Here is a 16,154-nt window from a genome sequence, read left to right as displayed (position 1 = left end):
ACTTGGTGTTGTGTGACTTCTTACATTTGTCCACCCCAGTCCAACTCCGGCATCTCCACACCATGTTTAATTAGAAACAGTGAACAGGGGGAGTAAGGGGAACACAGTAACGGTTTAATTAGAAACAGGAACAGGGTGAGTAAGGGGAACACAGTAACTGTTTAATTAGAAACAGAGAACAGGGGGAGTAAGGGGAACACAGTAACTCTTTAATTAGAAACAGTGAACAGGGGAAGTAAGGGGAACACAGTATCTGTTTAATAAGAAACAGTGAACAGGGGGAGTAAGGGGAACACAGTAACTGTTTAATTAGAACCAGTGAACAGGGGGAGTAAGGGGAACACAGTAACTGTTTAATTAGAAACAGTGAACAGGGGGAGTAAGGGGAACACAGTAACTGTTTCATTAGAAACAGGGAACAGGGGAAGTAAGTGGAACACAGCAACTGTTTAATTAGAAACAGAGAACAGGGGGAGTAAGGGGAACAGAGTAACTGTTTAATGAGAAACAGTGAACAGCGGAAGTAAGGGGAACACAGTAATTTTTAAATTAGAAACAGTGAACAGGGGGAGTAAGGGGAAAACAGTAACTGTTGAATTAGAAACAGTGAACAGGGGGAGTAAGGGGAACACAGTAACTGTTTAATTAGAAACAGTGAACAGGGGGTGTAAGGGGAACACAGTAACTGTTTAATTAGAAGCAGAGAACAGCTGGAGTAAGGGGAACACAGTAACTGTTTTATTAGAAACAGAGAACAGGGGAAGTAAGGGGAACTCAGTAACTGTTTAATTAGAAACAGTGAACAGTGGGAGTAAGGGGAACAGAGTAACTGTTTAATTAGAAACAGTGAACAGGGGGAGTAAGGGGAACACAGTAACTGTTTAATTAGAAACAGTGAACAGGGGGAGTAAGGGGAACCCAGTAAATGTTTCATTAGAAACAGTGAACATGGGAAGTAAGTGGAACACAGCAACTGTTTAATTAGAAACAGAGAACAGGGGGAGTAAGGGGAACACAGTAACTGTTTAATGAGAAACAGTGAACAGCGGAAGTAAGGGGAACACAGTAATTTTTAAATTAGAAACAGTGAACAGGGGGAGTAAGGGGAAAACAGTAGCTGTTTAATTAGAAACAGTGAACAGGGGGAGTAAGGGGAACACAGTAACTGTTTAATTAGAAACAGTGAACAGGGGAAGTAAGGGGAACACAGTAACTGTTTAATTAGAAAGAGAACAGGGGTAGTAAGGGGAACACAGTAACTGTTTCATTAGAAACAGTGAACAGGGGGAGTAAGGGGAACACAGTAACTGTTTAATTAGAAACAGTGAACAGGGGGAGTAAGGGGAACACAGTAACTGTTTCATTAGAAACAGTGAACAGGGGAAGTAAGTGGAACACAGCAACTGTTTAATTAGAAACAGAGAACAGGGGGAGTAAGGGGAACACAGTAACTGTTTAATGAGAAACAGTGAACAGCGGAAGTAAGGGGAACACAGTAATTTTTAAATTAGAAACAGTGAACAGGGGGAGTAAGGGGAAAACAGTAACTGTTTAATTAGAAACAGTGAACAGGGGGAGTAAGGGGAACATAGTAACTGTTTAATTAGAAACAGTGAACAGGGGAAGTAAGGGGAACACAGTAACTGTTTAATTAGAAAGAGAACAGGGGTAGTAAGGGGAACACAGTAACTGTTTCATTAGAAACAGTGAACAGGGGGGGTAAGGGGAACACAGTAACTGTTTAATTAGAAACAGTGAACAGGGGGAGTAAGGGGAACACAGTAACTGTTTAATTCGAAGCAGAGAACAGGTGGAGTAAGGGGAACACAATAACTGTTCAATTAGAAACAGAGAACGGGGAAGTATGGGGAACTCAGTAACTGTTTAATTAGAAACAGTGAACAGTGGGAGTAAGGGGAACAGAGTAACTGTTTAATTAGAAACAGTGAACAGGGGGAGTAAGGGGAACACAGTAACTGTTTAATTAGAAACAGTGAACAGGGGGAGTAAGGGGAACACAGTAACTGTTTATTTAGAAACATTGAACAGGAGGAGTAAGGGGAACACAGTAACTGTTTAATTAGAAACAGTGAACAGGGGGAGTAAGGTGAACACAGTAACTGTTTAATTAGAAACAGTGAACAGGGGAAGTAAGGGGAACACAGTAACTGTTTAATTAGAAACAGAGAACAGGCTAAGTAAGGGGAACAAAGTAACTCTTTAATTAGAAACAGTGAACAGGGGGAGTAAGGAGAACACAGTAACTGTTTAATTAGAAACAGAGAACAGCGGGAGTAAGGGGAACACAGTAACTGTTGAATTAGAAACAGTGAACAGGTGGCGTAAGGGGAACACAGAAACTGTTTAATTAGAAACAGTGAACAGGGGGAGTAAGGAGAACACAGTAACTGTTTAATTAGAAACAGGGAACAGGGGGAGTAAGGGGAACACAGTAGCTGTTTAATTCGAAACAGTAAAGAGGGGAGGAAAGGGGGACACAGTAACTGTTTAATTAGAAACAGGGAACAGGGGGAGTAAGGGGAAGACAGTAGCTGTTTAATTAGAAACAGTAAAGAGGGGAGGAAAGGGGGACACAGTAACTGTTTAATTAGAAACAGTGAACAGGGGGAGTAAGGGGAACACAGTAACTGTTTAATTAGAAACAGTGAACAGGGGAAGTACGGGGATCTCAGTAACTGTTTAATTAGAAACATTGAACAGGGGAAGTAAGGGGAACACAGTAACTGTTTAATTAGAAACAGAACAGGGGGAGTAATGGAAACGCAGTAACTGTTTAATTAGAAACAGAGAACAGGGGGAGTAAGGGGAACACAGTAACTGTTGAATTAGAAACAGTGAACAGGTGGAGTAAGGGGAACACAGTAACTGTTTAATTAGAAACAGTGAACAGGGGAAGTAAGGGGAACACGGTAACTGTTTAATTAGAAACAGTGAACAGGGGAAGTAAGGGGAACACAGTAACTGTTTAATTAGAGACAGTGAACAGGGGAAATAAGGGGAACACAGTAACTGTTTAATTAGAAACTGTGAACAGGGGGAGTAAGGGGAACACAATAACAGTTTAATTAGAAACAGTGAACCGGGGAAGAAAGGGGAACACAGTAACTGGTTAATTAGAAACAGTGAACAGGGGAAGTAAGGGGAAAACAATAACAGTTTAATTAGAAACAGTGAACCGGGGAAGTAAGGGAAACACAGTAACTGGTTAATTAGAAAAAGTGAACAGGGGAAGTAAGTGGAACGCAGTAACTGTTTAGTTAGAAACAGTGAACAGGGTAAGTAAGTGGAACACAGTAACTGTTTAATTAGAAACAGAGAACAGGGGGAGTAAAGGGAACACAGTAACTGTTTAATTAGAAACATTGAACAGTGGAAGTAAGGGGAACACAGTAACTGTTTAATTAGAAACAGTGAACAGCGTGAGTAAGGGGAACACAGTAAATGTTTAATTAGATTCAGTGAACAGGGGAAGTAAGGGGAACACAGTAACTGTTTAATTAGAAACAGTGAACAGGGGGAGTATGGGGAACACAGTAACTGTTTAATTAGAAACAGTGAACAGTGGAAGTAAGGGGAACACTGTAACTGTTTAATTAGAAACAGTGAACAGGGGGAGTAAGAGGAACACAGTAACTGTTTAATTAGAAACAGTGAACAGGGGGAGTAAGGGGAACACGGTAACAGTTTAATTAGAAACAGTGAACAGGGGGAGTAAGGGGAACACCGTAACTGTTTAATTAGAAACAGAGAACAGGGGTTGTAAGTGGGAACACAGTAACTGTTTCATTAGAAACAGTGAACAGGGGAAGTAAGGGGAACACAGTAACTGTTTAATTAGAAACAGGGAACAGGGGGAGTAAGGGGAACACCGTAACTGTTTAATTAGAAACAGAGAACAGGGATAGTAAGGGGAACACAGTAACTGTTTCATTAGAAACAGTGAACAGGGGGAGTAAGGGGAACACAGTAACTGTTTAATTAGAATCAGTGAACAGGGTGAGTAAGGGGAACACAATAACTGTATAATTAGAAACAGTGAACGGTGGGAGTAAGGGGCACACAGTGACTGTTTAATTAGAAACCGTGAACAGGGGGAGTAAGGGGAACACAGTAACTGTCTAATTAGAAACAGTGAACAGGAGGAGTAAGGGGAACACAGTAACTGTTTAATTAGAAACAGTGAAAAGGGGGAGTAAGGGGAACACAGTAACTGTTTAATTAGAAACAGTGAACAGGGGAACTAAGGGGAACACAGTAACTGTTTAATCACAAACAGAGAACAGGGGAAGTAAGGGGAACAAAGTAACTCTTTAATTAGAAACAGTGAACAGGGGGAGTAAGGGGAACACAGTAACTGTTTAATTAGAAACAGAGAACAGGGGGAGTAAGGGGAACAAAGTAACTGTTTAATTAGAAACTGTGAACAGGGGATGTAAGGGGAACACAGTAACTGATTAATTAGAAACAGTGAACAGGGGGAGGAAGGGGAACACAGTAACTGTTTAATTAGAAGCAGTGAACAGGGGGAGAAAGGCGAACACAGTAACTGTTTAATTAGAAACAGAGAACAGTGGGAGTAAGGGGAACACAGTAACTGTTTAATTAGAAACAGTGAACAGGGGGAGTAAGGGGAACACAGTAACTGTTTAATTAGAAACAGTGAACAGGGGAAGTAAGGGGAACACAGTAGCTGTTTAATTAGAAACAGTGAACAGAGGAAGTAAGGGGAGCACAGTAACTGTTTAATTAGAAACAGTGAACAGGGGAAGTAAGGGGAACACAGTAACTGTTTAATTAGAAACAGTGAACAGTGGAAGTAAGGGGAGCACAGTAACTGTTTAATTAGAAACAGTGAACAGGGGAAGTAAGGGGAACACGGTAACTGTTTAATTAGAAACAGTGAACAGGGGGAGTAAGGGGAACACAGTAACTGTTTAATTAGAAGCAGTGCACAGGGGGAGTAAGGGGAACACAGTAACTGTTTAACTAGAAACAGTGAACAGCGGGAGTAAGGGGAACACGGTAACTGTTTAATTAGAAACAGTGAACAGGGGAAGTAAGGGGAACACAGCAACTGTTTAGTTAGAAACAGTGAACAGGGGGAGTAAGGGGAGCACAGTAACTGTTTAATTAGAAATAGTGAACAGGGGAAATAAGGGGAACAAAGTAACTGTTTAATTAGAAACAGTGAACAGGGGGAGTAAGGGGAATACAATAACAGTTTAATTAGAAACAGTGAACCGGGGAAGTAAGGGGAACACAGTAACTCTTTAATTAGCAACAGTGAACAGGGGGAGTGAGGTGAACACAGTAACTGCTTAATTAGAAACAGTGAACAGGGGAAGTAAGTGGAATACAGTAACTGTTTAATTAGAAACAGTGAACAGCGGGAGTAAGGGGAACACAGTAATTTTTAAATTAGAAACAGTGAACAGGGGGAGTAAGGGGAACACAGTAACTGTTTAATTAGAAACATTGAACAGGGGGAGTAAGGGGAACACAGTAGCTGTTTAATTAGAAACAGTGAACAGGGGCAGTAAGGGGAACACAGTAACTGTTTAATTAGAAACAGTGTACAGGGGGAGTAAGGGGAACACAGCAACTGTTTAATTAGAAACAGTGAACAGGTGAAGTAAGGGGAGCACAGTAACTGTTTAATTAGAAACAGTGAACAGGGGAAGTAAGGGGAACACAGTAACTGTTTAATTAGAAACAATGAACAGTGGAAGTAAGGGGAGCACAGTAACTGTTTAATTAGAAACAGTGAACAGGGGAAGTAAGGGGAACACGGTAACTGTTTAATTAGAAACAGAGAACAGGGGGAGTAAGGGGAACACAGTAACTGTTTAATTAGAAACAGTGAACAGGGGGAGTAAGGGGAACACAGTAACTGTTTAATTAGAAACAGTGAACAGGGGGAGTAAGGGGAACACAGTAACTGTTTAATTAGAAGCAGTGCACAGGGGGAGTAAGGGGAACACAGTAACTGTTTAACTCGAAACAGTGAACAGCGGGAGTAAGGGGAACACGGTAACTTTTTAATTAGAAACAGGGAAAAGGGGGAGTAACGGGAACACGGTAACTGTTTAATTAGAAACAGTGAACAGGGGGAGTAAGGGGAACACAGTAACTGTTTCATTAGAAACAGTGAACAGGGGGAGTAAGGGGAACACAGTAACTGTTTCATTAGAAACAGTGAACAGGGGGAGTAAGGGGAACACAGTAACTGTTAAATTAGAAGCAGAGAACAGGTGGAGTCAGGGGAACACAGTAACTGTTTAATTAGAAACAGTGAACAGGGGAAGTAAGGGGAACACAGTAACTGTTTAATTAGAAGCAGAGAACAGGGGGAGTAAGTGGAACACAGTACCTGTTTAATTAGAAACAGTGAACAGTGGGAGTAAGGGGAACACAGTAACTGTTTAATTAGAAGCAGAGAACAGGGGTAGTAAGGGTAACACAGTAACTGTTTAATTAGAATCAGTGAACAGGGGGAGTAAGGGGAACACAGTAACTGTTTAATTAGAAACAGTGAACAGGGAAGTCAGGGGAACAAAGTAACTGTTCAATTAGAAGCAGTGAACAGGGTGAGCAAGGGGAACACAGTAACTGTTTAATTAGAAACAGTGAACAGGGGGAGTAAGGGGAACACAGTAACTGTTTAATTAGAAACAGTGAACAGGGGGAGTAAGGGGAAGACAGTAACTGTTTAATTAGCAACAGTGAACAGGGGGAGTAAGGGTAACACAGTAACTGGTTGATGAGAAACAGTGAACAGGGGAAGTAAGGGGAACACAGTAACTGTATAATTAGAAACAGTGAACAGGGAGAGTAAGGGGAACACAGTAACTGTTTAATTAGAAAAAGTGAACAGGAGGAGTAAGGGGAACACAGTAACTGTTTAATTAGAAACAGTGAACAGGGATAGTAAGGGGAACACAGTAACTGGTAATTAGAAACAGTGAACAGGAGGAGTAAGGGGAACACATTAATGTTTAATTAGAAACAGTGAAAAGGGGGAGTAAGGGGAACACAGTAACTGTTTAATTAGAAACAGTGAACAGGGGAACTAAGGGGAACACAGTAACTGTTTAATCACAAACAGAGAACAGGGGAAGTAAGGGGAACAAAGTAACTCTTTAATTAGAAACAGTGAACAGGGGGAGTAAGGGGAACACAGTAACTGTTTAATTAGAAACAGAGAACAGGGGGAGTAAGGGGAACAAAGTAACTGTTTAATTAGAAACTGTGAACAGGGGATGTAAGGGGAACACAGTAACTGATTAATTAGAAACAGTGAACAGGGGGAGGAAGGGGAACACAGTAACTGTTTAATTAGAAGCAGTGAACAGGGGGAGAAAGGCGAACACAGTAACTGTTTAATTAGAAACAGAGAACAGTGGGAGTAAGGGGAACACAGTAACTGTTTAATTAGAAACAGTGAACAGGGGGAGTAAGGGGAACACAGTAACTGTTTAATTAGAAACAGTGAACAGGGGAAGTAAGGGGAACACAGTAGCTGTTTAATTAGAAACAGTGAACAGGGGAAGTAAGGGGAGCACAGTAACTGTTTAATTAGAAACAGTGAACAGGGGAAGTAAGGGGAACACAGTAACTGTTTAATTAGAAACAGTGAACAGTGGAAGTAAGGGGAGCACAGTAACTGTTTAATTAGAAACAGTGAACAGGGGAAGTAAGGGGAACACGGTAACTGTTTAATTAGAAACAGTGAACGGGGGGAGTAAGGGGAACACAGTAACTGTTTAATTAGAAGCAGTGCACAGGGGGAGTAAGGGGAACACAGTAACTGTTTAACTAGAAACAGTGAACAGCGGGAGTAAGGGGAACACGTTAACTGTTTAATTAGAAACAGTGAACAGGGGAAGTAAGGGGAACACAGCAACTGTTTAGTTAGAAACAGTGAACAGGGGGAGTAAGGGGAGCACAGTAACTGTTTAATTAGAAATAGTGAACAGGGGAAATAAGGGGAACAAAGTAACTGTTTAATTAGAAACAGTGAACAGGGGGAGTAAGGGGAATACAATAACAGTTTAATTAGAAACAGTGAACCGGGGAAGTAAGGGGAACACAGTAACTCTTTAATTAGCAACAGTGAACAGGGGGAGTGAGGTGAACACAGTAACTGCTTAATTAGAAACAGTGAACAGGGGAAGTAAGTGGAATACAGTAACTGTTTAATTAGAAACAGTGAACAGCGGGAGTAAGGGGAACACAGTAATTTTTAAATTAGAAACAGTGAACAGGGGGAGTAAGGGGAACACAGTAACTGTTTAATTAGAAACATTGAACAGGGGGAGTAAGGGGAACACAGTAGCTGTTTAATTAGAAACAGTGAACAGGGGCAGTAAGGGGAACACAGTAACTGTTTAATTAGAAACAGTGTACAGGGGGAGTAAGGGGAACACAGCAACTGTTTAATTAGAAACAGTGAACAGGGGAAGTAAGGGGAGCACAGTAACTGTTTAATTAGAAACAGTGAACAGGGGAAGTAAGGGGAACACAGTAAGTGTTTAATTAGAAACAGTGAACAGTGGAAGTAAGGGGAGCACAGTAACTGTTTAATTAGAAACAGTGAACAGGGGAAGTAAGGGGAACACGGTAACTGTTTAATTAGAAACAGAGAACAGGGGGAGTAAGGGGAACACAGTAACTGTTTAATTAGAAACAGTGAACAGGGGGAGTAAGGGGAGCACAGTAACTGTATAATTAGAAACAGTGAACAGGAGGAGTAAGGGGAACACAGTAACTGTTTAATTAGAAACAGTGAACAGGGGAAGTAAGGGGAACACAGTAACTGCTTAATTAGAAACAGTGAACAGGGGGAGTATGGGGAACACAATAACTGTTAAGTTAGAAACAGAGAACAGGGGGAGTAAGGGGAACACAGTAACTGTTTATTAGAAGCAGTGAACAATGGGAGTAAGTGGAACACAGTAACTGTTAAATTAGAAACAGAGAACAGGGGAAGTAAGGGGAACACAGTAACTGTTTAATTAGAAACAGTGAACAGGGGAGTCAGGGGAACACAGCAACTGTTTAATTTGAAACAGTGAAGAGGGGGAGTAAGGGGAACACAGTAACTGTTTAATTTGAAGCAGTGAACAGGGGAGTAAGGGGAACACAGTAAATGTTAAATTAGAAACAGAGAACAGGGGGAGTAAGGGGAACACAGTAACTGTTTAATTAGAATCAGAGAACAGGGGGAGTAAGGGGAACACAGAAACTGTTTAAATAGAAACAGTGAACAGGGGGAGTAAGGGGAACACAGTAACTGTTTAATTAGAAACAGTGAACAGGGGAAGTAAGGGGAACACAGTAACTGTTTAATTAGAACCAGTGAACAGGGGGAGTAAGGGGAACACAGTAACTGTTTAATTAGAAACAGTGAACAAGGGGTGTAAGGGGAACACAGTAATTGTTTAATTAGAAACAGTGAACAGGGGGAGTAAGGGGAACACATTAACTTTTTAATTAGAAACAGTGAACAGGGGGAGTAAGGGGAACACAGTAACTGTTTAATTAGATACGGAGAACAGGGGGAGTAAGGGGAACACAGTAACTGTTTAATTAGAAACAGAGAACAGGGCAAGTAAGGGGAACACAGTAACTGTTTAATTAGAAACAGAGAACAGGGGGATAAGGGAACACAGTAACTGTTTAATTAGAAACAGAGAACAGGGGGAGTAAGGGGAACACAGTAATTGTTTAATTAGAAACAGTGAATAGGGGGAGTAAGGGGAACACAGTAATTGTTTAATTAGAAACAGTGAACAGGGGGAGTAAGGGGAACACAGTAACTGTTTAATTAGAAACAGTGAACAGGGGGAGTAACGGGAACACGGTAACTGTTTAATTAGAAACAGTGAACAGGGGGAGTAAGGTGAAAACAGTAACTTTTTAATTAGAAACAGTGAACAGGGGGAGTAAGGGGAACACAGTAACTGTTAAATTCGAAACAGAGAACAGGGGGAGTAAGGGGAACACAGTAACTGTTTAATTAGAATCAGAGAACAGGGGGAGTAAGGGGAACACAGAAACTGTTTAATTAGAAACAGTGAACAGGGGGAGTAAGGTGAAAACAGTAGCTGTTTAATTAGAAACAGTGAACAGTGGAAGTAAGGGGAACACAGTAACTGTTTAATTAGAAACAGTGAACAGGGTGAGTTCGGGGAACACAGTAATTGTTTAATTAGAAAGAGTGAACAGGGGGAGTAAGGGGAACACGGTAACTGTTTAATTAGAAACAGTGAACAGGGGGAGTAAGGGGAACACAGTAACTGTTTAATTAGATACAGAGAACAGGGGGAGTAAGGGGAACACAGTAACTGTTTAATTAGAAACAGAGAACAGGGCAAGTAAGGGGAACACAGTAACTGTTTAATTAGAAAGAGAGAACAGGGGGATAAGGGAACACGGTAACTGTTTAATTAGAAACAGAGAACAGGGGGATAAGGGAAAACAGTAACTGTTTAATTAGAAACAGAGATCAGGGGGAGTAAGGGGAATACAGTAACTGTTTAATTAGAAACAGTGAATAGGTGGAGTAAGGGGAACACAGTAATTGTTTAATTAGAAACAGTGAACAGGGGGAGTAAGGGGAACACAGTAACTGTTTAATTAGAAACAGTGAACAGGGGGAGTAAGGGGAACACGGTAACTGTTTAATTAGAAACAGTGAACAGGGGGAGTAAGGGGAACACATTAACTGTTTAATTAGAAACAGTGAACAGGGAGAGTAAGGGGAACACAGTAACTGTTCAATTAGAAACAGAGAACAGGGGGAGTAAGGGGAACACAGTAACTGTTTAATTAGAAACAGTGAACAGGGGGAGTAAGGTGAACACAGTAACTGTTTAATTAGAAGCAGTGAACAATGGGAGTAAGTGGAACACAGTAACTGTTAAGTTAGAAACAGAGAACAGGGGGAGTAAGGGGAACACAGTAACTGTTTATTAGAAGCAGTGAACAATGGGAGTAAGTGGAACACAGTAACTGTTAAATTAGAAACAGAGAACAGGGGAAGTAAGGGGAACACAGTAACTGTTTAATTAGAAACAGTGAACAGGGGAGTCAGGGGAACACAGCAACTGTTTAATTTGAAACAGTGAAGAGGGGGAGTAAGGGGAACACAGTAACTGTTTAATTTGAAGCAGTGAACAGGGGAGCAAGGGGAACACAGTAAATGTTAAATTAGAAACAGAGAACAGGGGGAGTAAGGGGAACACAGTAACTGTTTAATTAGAATCAGAGAACAGGGGGAGTAAGGGGAACACAGAAACTGTTTAAATAGAAACAGTGAACAGGGGGAGTAAGGGGAACACAGTAACTGTTTAATTAGAAACAGTGAACAGGGGAAGTAAGGGGAACACAGTAACTGTTTAATTAGAACCAGTGAACAGGGGGAGTAAGGGGAACACAGTAACTGTTTAATTAGAAACAGTGAACAAGGGGTGTAAGGGGAACACAGTAATTGTTTAATTAGAAACAGTGAACAGGGGGAGTAAGGGGAACACATTAACTTTTTAATTAGAAACAGTGAACAGGGGGAGTAAGGGGAACACAGTAACTGTTTAATTAGATACGGAGAACAGGGGGAGTAAGGGGAACACAGTAACTGTTTAATTAGAAACAGAGAACAGGGCAAGTAAGGGGAACACAGTAACTGTTTAATTAGAAACAGAGAACAGGGGGATAAGGGAACACAGTAACTGTTTAATTAGAAACAGAGAACAGGGGGAGTAAGGGGAACACAGTAATTGTTTAATTAGAAACAGTGAATAGGGGGAGTAAGGGGAACACAGTAATTGTTTAATTAGAAACAGTGAACAGGGGGAGTAAGGGGAACACAGTAACTGTTTAATTAGAAACAGTGAACAGGGGGAGTAACGGGAACACGGTAACTGTTTAATTAGAAACAGTGAACAGGGGGAGTAAGGTGAAAACAGTAACTTTTTAATTAGAAACAGTGAACAGGGGGAGTAAGGGGAACACAGTAACTGTTAAATTCGAAACAGAGAACAGGGGGAGTAAGGGGAACACAGTAACTGTTTAATTAGAATCAGAGAACAGGGGGAGTAAGGGGAACACAGAAACTGTTTAATTAGAAACAGTGAACAGGGGGAGTAAGGTGAAAACAGTAGCTGTTTAATTAGAAACAGTGAACAGTGGAAGTAAGGGGAACACAGTAACTGTTTAATTAGAAACAGTGAACAGGGTGAGTTCGGGGAACACAGTAATTGTTTAATTAGAAAGAGTGAACAGGGGGAGTAAGGGGAACACGGTAACTGTTTAATTAGAAACAGTGAACAGGGGGAGTAAGGGGAACACAGTAACTGTTTAATTAGATACAGAGAACAGGGGGAGTAAGGGGAACACAATAACTGTTTAATTAGAAACAGAGAACAGGGCAAGTAAGGGGAACACAGTAACTGTTTAATTAGAAAGGGAGAACAGGGGGATAAGGGAACACGGTAACTGTTTAATTAGAAACAGAGAACAGGGGGATAAGGGAAAACAGTAACTGTTTAATTAGAAACAGAGATCAGGGGGAGTAAGGGGAATACAGTAACTGTTTAATTAGAAACAGTGAATAGGTGGAGTAAGGGGAACACAGTAATTGTTTAATTAGAAACAGTGAACAGGGGGAGTAAGGGGAACACAGTAACTGTTTAATTAGAAACAGTGAACAGGGGGAGTAAGGGGAACACGGTAACTGTTTAATTAGAAACAGTGAACAGGGGGAGTAAGGGGAACACATTAACTGTTTAATTAGAAACAGTGAACAGGGAGAGTAAGGGGAACACAGTAACTGTTCAATTAGAAACAGAGAACAGGGGGAGTAAGGGGAACACAGTAACTGTTTAATTAGAAACAGTGAACAGGGGGAGTAAGGTGAACACAGTAACTGTTTAATTAGAAGCAGAGAACAGGGGGATAAGGGAACACAGTAACTGTTTCATTAGAAACAGAGAACAGGGGGAGTAAGGGGAACACAGTAACTGTTTAATTAGAAACAGAGAACAGGGGGAGTAAGGGGAACACAGTAACTGTTTAATTCAAACAGTGAACAGGGGGAGTAAGGGGAATACAGTAACTGTTTAATTAGAAACAGTGAACAGGGAGAGTAAGGGGAATACAGTAACTGTTTAATTAGAAACAGTGAACAGGGAGAGTAAGTGGAACACAATAACTGTTTAATTAGAAACAGTGAACAGGGGGAGTAAGCGGAACAAAGTAACTGTTTAATTAGAAACAGTGAACAGGGGGAGTAAGGTGAACACAATAACTGTTTAATTAGAAACAGTGAACAGGGGGAGTAAGCGGAACAAAGTAACTGTTTAATTAGAAACAGTGAACAGGAGGAGTAAGGGGAACACAGTAACTGTTTAATTAGAAACAGAGAACAGGGGGAGTAAGGGAACACAGTAACTGTTTAATTAGAAACAGTGAACAGGGGGAGTAAGGGTAACACAGTAACTGGTTAACTAGAAACAGAAAACAGGGGAAGTAAGGGGAACACAGTAACTGTTTAATTAGAAACAGAGAACAGGGGGAGTAAGGGGAATACAGTAACTGTTTAATTAGAAACTGTGAATAGGGGGAGTAAGGGGAACACAGTAATTGTTTAATTAGAAACAGTGAACAGGGGGAGTAAGGGGAACACAGTAACTGTTTAATTAGAAACAGTGAACAGGGGGAGTAAGGGGAACACGGTAACAGTTTAATTAGAAACAGTGAACAGGGGGAGTAAGGGGAACACAGTAACTTTTTAATTAGAAACAGAGAACAGGGGGAGTAAGGGGAACACAGTAACTGTTTAATTAGAATCAGAGAACAGGGGGAGTAAGGAGAACACAGAAACTGTTTAATTAGAAAGAGTGAACGGGGTAGGAATGTGAAAACTGTAGCTGTTTAATTAGAAACAGTGAACAGTGGAAGTAAGGGGAACACGGTAACTGTTTAATTAGAAGCAGTGAACAGGGGGAGTTAGGGGAACACAGTAACTGTTTAATTAGAAACAGTGAACAGGGGGAGTAAGGGGAACACGGTAACTGTTGAATTGGAAACAGTGAACAGGGGGAGTAAGGGGAACACAGTAACTTTTTAATTCGAAACAGTGAACAGGGGGAGTAAGGGGAACACAGTAACTGTTTAATTAGAAGCAGAGAACAGGGGGATAAGGGAACACAGTAACTGTTTCATTAGAAACAGAGAACAGGGGGAGTAAGGGGAACACAGTAACTGTTTAATTAGAAACAGAGAACAGGGGGATTAAGGGGAACACAGTAACTGTTTAATTAGAAACAGTGAACAGGGGGAGGAAGGGGAACACAGTAACTGTTTAATTCAAACAGTGAACAGGGGGAGTAAGGGGAATACCGTAACTGTTTAATTAGAAACAGGGAACAGGGAGAGTAAGTGGAACACAATAACTGTTTAATTAGAAACAGTGAACAGGGGGAGTAAGCGGAACAAAGTAACTGTTTAATTAGAAACAGTGAACAGGGGGAGTAAGGGGAACACAGTAACTGTTTAATTAGAAACAGAGAACAGGGGGAGTAAGGGAACACAGTAACTGTTTAATTAGAAACAGTGAACAGGGGGAGTAAGGGTAACACAGTAACTGGTTAACTAGAAACAGAAAACAGGGGAAGTAAGGGGAACACAGTAACTGTTTAATTAGAAACAGAGAACAGGGGGATAAGGGAACACAGTAACTGTTTAATTAGAAACAGAGAACAGGGGGAGTAAGGGTAACACAGTAACTGTTTAATTCGAAACAGTGAACAGGGGGAGTAAGGGGAACACAGTAACTGTTTAATTAGAAACAGAGAACAGGTGGAGTAAGGGGAATACAGTAACTGTTTAATTAGAAACAGTGAATAGGGGGAGTAAGGGGAACACAGTAACTGTTTAATTAGAAACAGTGAACAGGGGGAGTAAGGGGAACACGGTAACTGTTTAATTAGAAACAGAGAACAGGCGGAGTAAGGTGAACACAGTAACTTTTTAATTAGAAACAGTGAACAGGGGGAGTAAGGGGAACACAGTAACTGTTAAATTAGAAACAGAGAACAGGGGGAGTAAGGGGAACACAGTAACTGTTTCATTAGAATCAGAGAACAGGGGTAGTAAGGGGAACACAGAAACTGTTTAATTAGCAACAGTGAACAGGGGGAGTAAGGTGAAAACAGTAGCTGTTTAATTAGAAACAGTGAACAGTGGAAGTAAGGGGAACACAGTAACTGTTTAATTAGAAACAGTGAACAAGGGGTGTAAGGGGAACACAGTAATTGTTTAATTTAAAACAGTGAACAGGGGGAGTAAGGGGAACACGGTAACTGTTTAATTAGAAACAGTGTACAGGGGAAGTAAGGGGAACACAGTAACTTTTTAATTAGAAAGAGTGAACAGGGGGAGTAAGGGGAACACAGTAACTGTTTAATTAGATACGGAGAACAGGGGGAGTAAGGGGAACACAGTAACTGTTTAATTAGAAACAGAGAACAGGGCAAGTAAGGGGAACACAGTTACTGTTTAATTAGAAACAGAGAACAGGGGGATAAGGGAACACAGTAACTGTTTAATTAGAAACAGAGAACAGGGGGAGTAAGGGGAACACAGTAATTGTTTAATTAGAAACAGTGAATAGGGGGAGTAAGGGGAACACAGTAATTGTTTAATTAGAAACAGTGAACAGGGGGAGTAAGGGGAACACAGTAACTGTTTAATTAGAAACAGTGAACAGGGGGAGTAACGAGAACACGGTAACTGTTTAATTAGAAACAGTGAACAGGGGGAGTAAGGTGAACACAGTAACTTTTTAATTAGAAACAGTGAACAGGGGGAGTAAGTGGAACACAGTAACTGTTTAATTAGAATCAGAGAACAGGGGGAGTAAGGGGAACACAGAAACTTTAATTAGAAACAGTGAACAGGGGGAGTAAGGTGAAAACAGTAGCTGTTTAATTAGAAACAGTGAACAGTGGAAGTAAGGGGAACACAGTAACTGTTTAATTAGAAACAGTGAACAGGTGGAGTTCGGGGAACACAGTAATTGTTTAATTAGAAACAGGGAACAGGGGGAGTAAGGGGAACACGGTAACTGTTTA

Source organism: Somniosus microcephalus, unplaced genomic scaffold (assembly GCF_052327205.1).
Source record: "Somniosus microcephalus isolate GS21.2 unplaced genomic scaffold, FLI_Smic_1.0 unresolved_chr9, whole genome shotgun sequence".
NCBI classification, from domain to species: domain Eukaryota; kingdom Metazoa; phylum Chordata; class Chondrichthyes; order Squaliformes; family Somniosidae; genus Somniosus; species Somniosus microcephalus.
Note: the sequence above shows the minus strand (reverse complement) of the source record.